The sequence below is a fragment of the Bufo bufo genome, chromosome 10 (genome assembly GCF_905171765.1).
Source record: "Bufo bufo chromosome 10, aBufBuf1.1, whole genome shotgun sequence".
In the NCBI taxonomy this organism is placed as follows: Eukaryota; Metazoa; Chordata; class Amphibia; order Anura; family Bufonidae; genus Bufo; species Bufo bufo.
This window is the reverse complement of record NC_053398.1, coordinates 1,991,305-2,001,093: the sequence shown is the minus strand read 5'-3', so window position 1 is coordinate 2,001,093 and position 9,789 is coordinate 1,991,305. Positions and strand designations below refer to the sequence as shown.

Sequence of the window (9,789 nt, the reverse complement as noted above, 5' to 3'; positions counted from 1 at the left end):
GTGTACATACATTACTTATCCTGTACTGATCCTGGGTTACATCCTGTATTATACTCCAGAGCTGGACTCACTATTCTGCTGGTGCAGTCACTGTGTACATACATTACTTATCCTGTACTGATCCTGAGTTGCATCCTGTATTATACTCCAGAGCTGCACTCACTAATCTGCTGGTGCAGTCACTGTGTACATACATTTCTTATCCTGTACTGATCCTGAGTTACATACTGTATTATACTCCAGAGCTGGACTCACTATTCTGCTGGTGCAGTCACTGTGTACATACATTACTTATCCTGTACTGATCCTGAGTTACATCCTGTATTATACTCCAGAGCTGCACTCACTATTCTGCTGGTGCAGTCACTGTGTACATACATTACTTATCCTGTACTGATCCTGAGTTACATCCTGTATTATTCTCCAGAACTGCACTCACTATTCTGCTGGTGCAGTCACTGTGTACATACATTACTTATCCTGTACTGATCCTGAGTTGCATCCTGTATTATACTCCAGAGCTGCACTCACTAATCTGCTGGTGCAGTCACTGTGTACATACATTTCTTATCCTGTACTGATCCTGAGTTACATCCTGTATTATACTCCAGAGCTGCACTCACTATTCTGCTGGTGCAGTCACTGTGTACATACATTACTTATCCTGTACTGATCCTGAGTTACATCCTGTATTATACTCCAGAGCTGCACTCACTATTCTGCTGGTGCAGTCACCGTGTACATACATTACTTATCCTGTACTGATCCTGAGTCACATCCTGTATTATACTCCAGAGCTGCACTCACTATTCTGCTGGTGCAGTCACTGTGTACATACATTACCTATCCTGTACTGATCCTGAGTTACATCCTGTATTACACTCCAGAGCTGCACTCACTATTCTGCTGGTGCAGTCACTGTGTACATACATTACTTATCCTGTACTGATCCTGAGTTACATCCTGTATTACACTCCAGAGCTGCACTCACTATTCTGCTGGTGCAGTCACTGTGTACATACATTACTTATCCTGTACTGATCCTCAGTTACATCCTGTATTACTGTATACTCCAGAGCTGCACTCACTATTCTGCATTACTTATCCTGTACTGATCCCGAGTTACATCCTGTATTATACTCCAGAGCTGCACTCACTATTCTGCTGGTGCAGTCACTGTGTACATACATTACTTATCCTGTACTGATCCTGAGTTACATCCTGTATTATACTCCAGAGCTGCACTCACTATTCTGCTGGTGCAGTCACTGTGTACATACATTACTTATCCTGTACTGATCCTCAGTTACATCCTGTATTACTGTATACTCCAGAGCTGCACTCACTATTCTGCATTACTTATCCTGTACTGATCCCGAGTTACATCCTGTATTATACTCCAGAGCTGCACTCACTATTCTGTACACAGTGTACATACATTACAATTTAGAAAATAAATCACTTTCTCGTTATTTCATTGTGTTAACCCTTTAGTGACTGTCTGAGATTGGAGTATGTATATGTTACAGTTTAGTCTGTAATGTAAATGTTCCCCCCGATGTTTTGCAGGGTTTTTCCCTGGGGCCTCCTGCAGGCCTCACTTGTTATATTTCTCACCCTCCATCTTCTGTTGTGACCGGTGGTCGCAGTAACACAGCAAACTTTTTTTCTGATGAGATTTCAAAATTTGCAAAAAAATAAAAATAAAATTTATTTCTAAAAAATCTCCAGAAACGGAAATTACTTGGAGTTTGGATTTGCAGTTTGGAATCTGCGCGGCCATCGCTATGGTAACTGGCTCTTTCCTTTTCAAGTTGCGCTAATGACAATTCAGGTGGGTAACAAGAGAGCGGGGGAGCGGAAGACTAAATTAAAATATCCGCCTGTGACTGGAGAATAATAGATACATTGTATCGAGTCCAACATGTGGTAATCCAGAAATTCTGATAATCTGGCACTGGTTCTGTCCAGTATATAATAGAGTTCTATAATGGATCCAGACACACGGTCCAGTGCCGGATTATCGGAATTATTGGATTCTGTTTAAAAGCAGAATAAATGATTAAGGCCTTGTTCACACGATCGGTTTTTTTGCGAGTGTACGGGCCGTTTTTTTGTGCTCCGTATACGGAACCATTCGTTTCAATGGTTCCGCATTAAAAAACGGACTGTGTTCTGTAAGCATTCCGTTTCCGTATTTCCATTTTTCCGTTCCGTTGAAAGATAGAGCATGTCCTATATTTGGCCGCAAATCGCGTTCCGTGGCTCCATTCAAGTCAATGGGTCCGCAAAAAAAAACGGAACGCATACGTAGATGCATCCGTATGTCTTCCGTATCCGTTCCATTTTTGCTAAATCATCTATCGAAAAGGTTATGCCCAGCCCAATTTTTTCTATGTAATTACTGTATACTGTACATGGCATATGGAAAAACGGAACACAACGGAACTAAATAACGGAACAACGGATCAGTGAAAAACGGACCGCAAAAAAACTATAAAAGCCATACGTTCCTGTGAACTAGGCCTAATGATGGATAAATTAAATCATCGCAGTGTTTTTAATCTGTAATCCCATACTTGGGGATTGTATCCATCATTGTATCCATCAATTTATTCCCATTCTTTTAATCCAGAACGCAATCATTTCAATAATCCAGCACTGGTCGTCTCCAGCGCTGGCCCACATGATGGCGCGCTACGTAATACCGCTGCAGGAAGTAGGATGTGATCACTGCTGGAATATCACATATCCCGGTGACAGTATGGCGTCCAGGTCAGATGTAATGAACGCACCCATGCAGCTGTTCGCCGTTATCAGGAAGCCGCCCCCAGTATTCCTGTCCAGGGCGATGTTCACACAAGGTTTTTGTTGCATTTTTTTTCTGCTATGATTTCTCCCAAAAAGTTGCAAAAATACTTTATTGCGCCAATTATTCTGGTTTTGTGAGACAACAAACGACAAACAGACGCTGGATTATCAGCTTTAGGCCTCATGCACACGACCATTCCCCACCCAGGACACAGGTGAGCGTTTGTTTGGTGGCCATTTTCTGTGGTCTTTACAGGGTACGGCATTTTCTTGGTTTTGCTGTTCTTGGATTCTCCCTTTTTGCGTCTTGTTTCACCGGATGACTCTGAGGAAGATGGGGCTTGTTTCTCGCCGATGGGGACAGCGGTCACTTTTGTTGGACGAGGAACAGAGTAGAAGGCGGCGATTTTGGGTCCATCCCATTGTTTCCCCAACGCTGCCGGGAGGACACTTCCATAGCCTCTACACAGATCTCCGGCAGCGTCCGGGAAGTTCTTTTCGTTCTGTCTACATTTGATCGCTTGCCGTCATCTCTACGTTCTCTACCTTCATGGACACCAATATGAGGCGCAGCATTTCTCCTGAGGAAAGGCTCATCGTCACGTTGAGGTACAATATCCTATTAACAGGTCAGACCGTAATGTGCGCGGCTTCGGTCATGAGGAGCATAAGATACGTTAATGTTATCTGAAGATTCCTTCTTTGTCCTTATGTTCGGACCATTGTTTATTGTAATCCCTGCCACATAACACGGCAGGATGACAGGTAGTTGTGTCTGTTAAATAGCTTTACAATATTGTCCGCATCACCCTGCGCCGAGTCCCCATCATCCCGCGGAGTGTCCGCATCACCCTGCGGCGTGTCCCCATCATCCCGCGCCGTGTCCCCATCATCCCGCGGCGTGTCCCCATCATCCCTGCTGCGTGTCCCCATCATTCCGCGCCGTGTCCCCATCATCCCGCGGCGTGTCCCCATCATCCCTGCTGCGTGTCCGCATCACCCTGCGGCGTGTCCCCATCATCCCGCGCCGTCTACCCATCATCCCGCGCCGTGTCCCCATCATCCCGCGCCGTGTCCCCATCATCCCGCGGCGTGTCCCCATCATCCCTGCTGCGTGTCCCCATCATTCCGCGCCGTGTCCCCATCATCCCGCGGCGTGTCCCCATCATCCCTGCTGCGTGTCCGCATCACCCTGCGGCGTGTCCCCATCATCCCGCGCCGTGTCCCCATGACCCTGCTGCGTGTCCCCATGACCCTGCTGCGTGTCCGCATCACCCAGCGGCGTGTCCCCATCACCCAGCGGCGTGTCCCCATCATCCCGCGCCGTGTCCGCATTATCCCGCGCCGTGTCCGCATCATCCCGCGCCGTGTCCCCATCATCCCGCGCCGTCTACCCATCATCCCGCGCCGTGTCCCCATCATCCCGCGCCGTGTCCCCATCATCCCGCGCCGTGTCCCCATCATCCCGCGGAGTGTCCGCATCACCCTGCGGCGTGTCCCCATCATCCCGCGCCGTGTCCCCATGACCCTGCTGCATGTCCGCATCACCCAGCGGCGTGTCCCCATCACCCTGCGCCGTGTCCCCATCACCCAGCGGCGTGTCCCCATCACCCTGCGGTGTGTCATCATCCCGCGGAGTGTCCGCATCACCCTGCGTTGGCCATACATTCTGCCTGGCGTCACCCAGTAGGTGTAGCGTAGCCTGTAGCAGTAGTGCCCACACCCCCATTGTTTCTAGTGTTTTGATTATTTTACACAGAAATGTACATTATAAATGGACATGAACAGTTTTACCACATGTCTCATAGCAACCATTATAGGAACCATGTTTAGAATGTCCCCTTTTTTTCGGCCTTATTATTATTATTTTTTATTTTTTTACAACTGGGAACTCTTTTGCATCCCTGCATTTTGAGTTTCTTCTAGGAACCTCAACGATTTCTCGGATCGTGCGTCACACTTGCCATGTCATCTGGCATCAACCCCGAGAGACGGTGATGCCGCAGCCCAAGGCGGACAATTGGGTTCGGATGGCTGAGGGCTTCAATCTTTCTGCGCAGTTTCTGAACTGCATCGGGGCACTGGATGGCGAGCACACTCCTGTGAAGGAGCCGCCTCGGGACCCGATTCTTCAGTTATAAGCTATATTTTTGGGTAGCGCTGATGGCTGTTGCTGACAGTAACTATCGGTTGATATCGGGGCCTATGGAAGCATCTCTAGTGCTTCTAGAATGGGTGAGCGGCTTCGTGCCAACCAGCTTGCCCTGCCCGAGCCCAGAAGACTGCCCGGATCTGCTGGTCCGCCGGCTCCAGATCAAGGGTTTGCCTTGACTCCCCATGTTATGTGGCCCTTCCCAAAGCGTGGTTTGGATGTCAGGAGGCGTATTTTCAACTACCGGTTGACTCGTGCCCGTCGGTATGTTGAGAGCGCTTTCGGAATACTCTCTAGCAAGTGGAGGGCGTTTTTGTCATCCATACTGATGGATCCGGAGAAGGCGACCCTGGTGATTCAAGCTTGTGGTGTTCACACAACTTCACCCCGATTCACGAGGCTTCCTCCGCTGTTGACCTGGAAGATTCTCCTACGTCACCAGGTTTGGGTTTGGAGAGGACTTGTGACCCGCGGTATGGTTTGGTGGGTGTGGAGGCTGGGGGTAGCTGCGTCCGTGCTGGGGAGCCTCAATATGTGCCGAGGCAGATCATTGATTGACTATGTCTCCCTGGTAAGTGGAGGCCTACATGTCAAACACAAGGGCCACACAAGCAATACTCTCATCATGTCTTTGTAAAGGGGCCCACCTGAGTAATGGAGCAAGGCCCCTCAACAAAGACTCTTCGTGTCTTGCACTCTTCTTCTGGGCAAGGAACTCGTCAATCATTTCCCGAGTCTGTTGCCCGGGGGAGGAGTGGGCGACCTTCCTCCGACGCCTGGGCTGAGGCTGCGGGGCCCCCGGGTGACACGATGGCAGCTTCCCGTGCCGGTTGTTCTGGCTCCTCAGCCGCTGTTGGGGCTGGTGAGAAAACAGCCGGAGTGTCGCTTCCTCCCAAATCCGAATCCTCCGGCTCATCCAGACTGTCCACAGTACTTTATCGGAACAGGACATGAAACCATACAGTATATTACATTATTTCACGTAATCATTTATAAGAAGAATACTGCTGTATGTCTTCTGTAGGAGGTACGCCGGCATAGAGCACAAGGTTTTACATGTTTGATTTTCCACTACAAAAAAATGACGGCTGTTTGCTTTTGTGACTAATGTCAAATCGCAAACAACATTTGGAAGATTGCTTGGAGTTTGGAGCTGTCCAGCACAAAGACCAGGAGCTAACCAAGTGCTGATATTCTGTCCGTCTTTACCAAGTGCTGATATTCTGTCCGTCTTTACCAAGTGCTGATATTCTGTCCGTCTTTACCAAGTGCTGATATTCTGGCCTGTTTCATACTGCAATCCTCCATAGGTTGGTAAAAACTACAACTCCCATCATTCCCAGACAACCAAGGACATGGTGGGAGCCGTTGGAGCATCCCTAGTCTATCTTTGGTGTTCCATGTTCTGGTTTGGAAGCCAACATTAAAACTATGTAAATGTGACAATTCCAGTACAGAAGAAAAAAATAAATAAATAAAACAACAATCAACTATTTTTACGAAAACCAACACTACAAAAAAATGATAACACTAATCAGGGCTGCCCAAAAAAAAAGGCTTTGTCCCGCGTTTTAATATTGATGACCTATCCGCACCCGGCACCGCGTCTGAGGAGAGGAGGCGCGCAGTGAGCACAGGTCGGCCCCTTCTCTCTTCCTGCTCTGCTTGCAGATATTAATGGTCTTTGACAGGAAGAGACGGGGGGCGGCAGGTGCGCGGTGTGCGCGGTGCACACGGCGTCTCCTCATACAGCGGATCAGCGGTGGTGCCGGGTGTTTGAGCCCCAACAATCTGATATTGATGACCTAATCAATAGTAAAAGCCCAGACAACCCCTTTAAGGATTTACAACTATTGGTAAAACAAGATTATGAACTATTCTCAAAAAAAGGGGTATAAGTGTACATCCCGGGTCAAAGTAGACCCCAAAACACGGGACAGGACACCGCTATCATAGATAGCAGCCAAAACCACGAACAAATCTCTGCTCCAATCCTAGAAGTGGACAATGACAGACACCGTGCAATAAGTAGGACATTGGGTAGGACAACCGGGTCTTGGTTTGCTTCACTGCGAAAACATCAACCATTAAAATGAATACAAATAGGAAAAACAACTATTAAATAATAACAGGACAACCACCAAACAGAGAATGGGAGCAAAAGCAAGTCGCCTACTAACAACTACGGGCAACAAGCGGACATCGTACATCGCACGGTGCAGAAGGGCAGCTGTGGGGAAACTACTGCGCAATACTTGCATGAAGGAGGAGGATATTCGGGCAAGCCATTTGGAAAAAAAAACGACTTTATAATATGGGAAGGTGACAACTATTGGATGCTGAATTGCAACAGGGCCACCGGTGACACCAAATATAAAGTGCACATGACTACTGAGTGCTGTAGCAAAGGTAGGGACATCCGCTTAAAAAAGAAAATAAAACCGGTGGTGGATGGTGTAAATACTAATCAAACAAACATGTCCAGGCCACTGCCAAACTAGAGGCTGCCCACAGAAGATGCCGTATTGTGACCTCATGGAGGTGACAGCACAGGGGCCGGACAGTACAAGCACCTTCCTAAATCTGCACCAGCTCGCCCATCTGCTTTCTCCCGTTATGGCCGCCTCGTGCGACGGGCCACCCGCTCCCATGCTTCCTGACCCGGTCCTGATCGCCATTGGTTCGGGTGTCGCTCTGGCCTTTCCTGGACCAACGTGATCAGTTTCTCCACAATCCGGCGCGGCATTTTGAAGTAAAGCCAAAAAAGCGGACACTGCCAAGGTTACCACGGATGGCTCGCAACCACCAATCTGTTTGCCAGAACGTGCGACTTTCCACTTCCTGGAATTTTTTTATTTTATTTATTGCCAAAGTCTTGCAGACAGGTTGCCAGGCAACGGGTCCGCAAAAACAGTTGTGCATCCGCATTTTTTGTGGACCCATTGGACTTGAATGGGTCCACAAACCATTTTTCACGGACTAGAATAGGACAGGTTATATTTTTTTGACGGACAGGAAACACGGACGCGGATAACAAACAGTGGACTATCCGCTTTTTCCACGGCTCCATAGAAATGAATGGGTCCGCATACGTTTTTTTTTTTGTGGACCGCAAAACACATACGGTCGTGTGCATGTAGCCTTACTGCCACATGCATCCTCAGCGGAGCGGTCCAGGAGCTGCGAGACCAGATCGCTCGCCTGCTCGATGACGCCGCCACCCGCCGTGAGAGGCTGGCCGCTGATCCTCGCACATATGCTCCCATTAACAGCACACTCTCAGTGCCATTTTCTGAAACTCCATAAATTCATCCACCGCCATCTGCTGTGCTGAGTAATCACCAGCGCAAGACGACATAACTAACCAACGGATCGTAAACCATCCGACACTAGAGATCAGGATGCAGGACGGTGATCTCTGCTTATATCTACATCTGCCGCAAGACTCTCACAGGCCAGGTTAGACAGTGAAAGCAGCAGGGTCCTCCCAGCAGCACAGAGGAGTTCAGGGGAGGAGTGTGCTGATCTTGTGAGAGGTCAAAGGATGAGTGTTACATTGTGGAAGGAGCGGGGTACCCAGCAGCACAGATGATTTCAGGAGTTAGTGGTGGCTGTACAATCTGTATGTAGTGAGCTCCCTCTAGTGGTGGCTGTATATTCTGTATGTAGTGAGCTCCCACTAGTGGTGGGTGTATAATCTGTATGTAGTGAGCTCCCTCTAGTGGTGACTGTATAATCTGTATGTAGTGAGCTCCCTCTAGTGGTGGCTGTATAATCTGTATGTAGTGAGCTCCCTCTAGTGGTGACTGTATAATCTGTATGTAGTGAGCTCCCTCTAGTGGTGGCTGTATAATCTGTATGTAGTGAGCTCCCTCTAGTGGTGGCTGTATAATCTGTATGTAGTGAGCTCCCTCTAGTGGTGGCTGTATAATCTGTATGTAGTGAGCTCCCTCTAGTGGTGGCTGTATAATCTGTATGTAGTGAGCTCCCTCTAGTGGTGGTTGTATAATCTGTATGTAGTGAGCTCCCTCTAGTGGTGGTTGTATAATCTGTATGTAGTGAGCTCCCCCTAGTGGTGGCTGTATAATCGGTATGTAATGAGCTCCCTCTAGTGGTGGCTGTATAATCTGTATGTAGTGAGCTCCCTCTAGTGGTGGCTGTACAATCTGTATGTAGTGAGCTCCCTCTAGTGGTGGCTGTATATTCTGTATGTAGTGAGCTCCCACTAGTGGTGGGTGTATAATCTGTATGTAGTGAGCTCCCTCTAGTGGTGACTGTATAATCTGTATGTAGTGAGCTCCCTCTAGTGGTGGCTGTATAATCTGTATGTAGTGAGCTCCCTCTAGTGGTGACTGTATAATCTGTATGTAGTGAGCTCCCTCTAGTGGTGGCTGTATAATCTGTATGTAGTGAGCTCCCTCTAGTGGTGGCTGTATAATCTGTATGTAGTGAGCTCCCTCTAGTGGTGGCTGTATAATCTGTATGTAGTGAGCTCCCTCTAGTGGTGGCTGTATAATCTGTATGTAGTGAGCTCCCTCTAGTGGTGGTTGTATAATCTGTATGTAGTGAGCTCCCTCTAGTGGTGGTTGTATAATCTGTATGTAGTGAGCTCCCTCTAGTGGTAACTGTATAATCTGTATGTAGTGAGCTCCCCCTAGTGGTGACTGTATAATCTGTATGTAGTGAGCTCCCTCTAGTGGTGACTGTATAATCTGTATGCAGTGAGCTCCCTCTAGTGGTGGCTGTATAATCTATATGTAGTGAGCTCCCTCTAGTGGTGGTTGTATATTCTGTATGTAGAGAGCTCACTCTAGTGGAGGCTGTAT

General features: G+C 48.1%; 1 pseudogene; it reads right to left on the bottom strand.

The window, feature by feature from the left end:
• Positions 1-3,178: 3,178 nt before the first annotated feature.
• Positions 3,179-4,020, bottom strand: LOC120980915 (annotated as a pseudogene).
• Between the last annotated feature and the right edge of the window lie 5,769 nt (positions 4,021-9,789).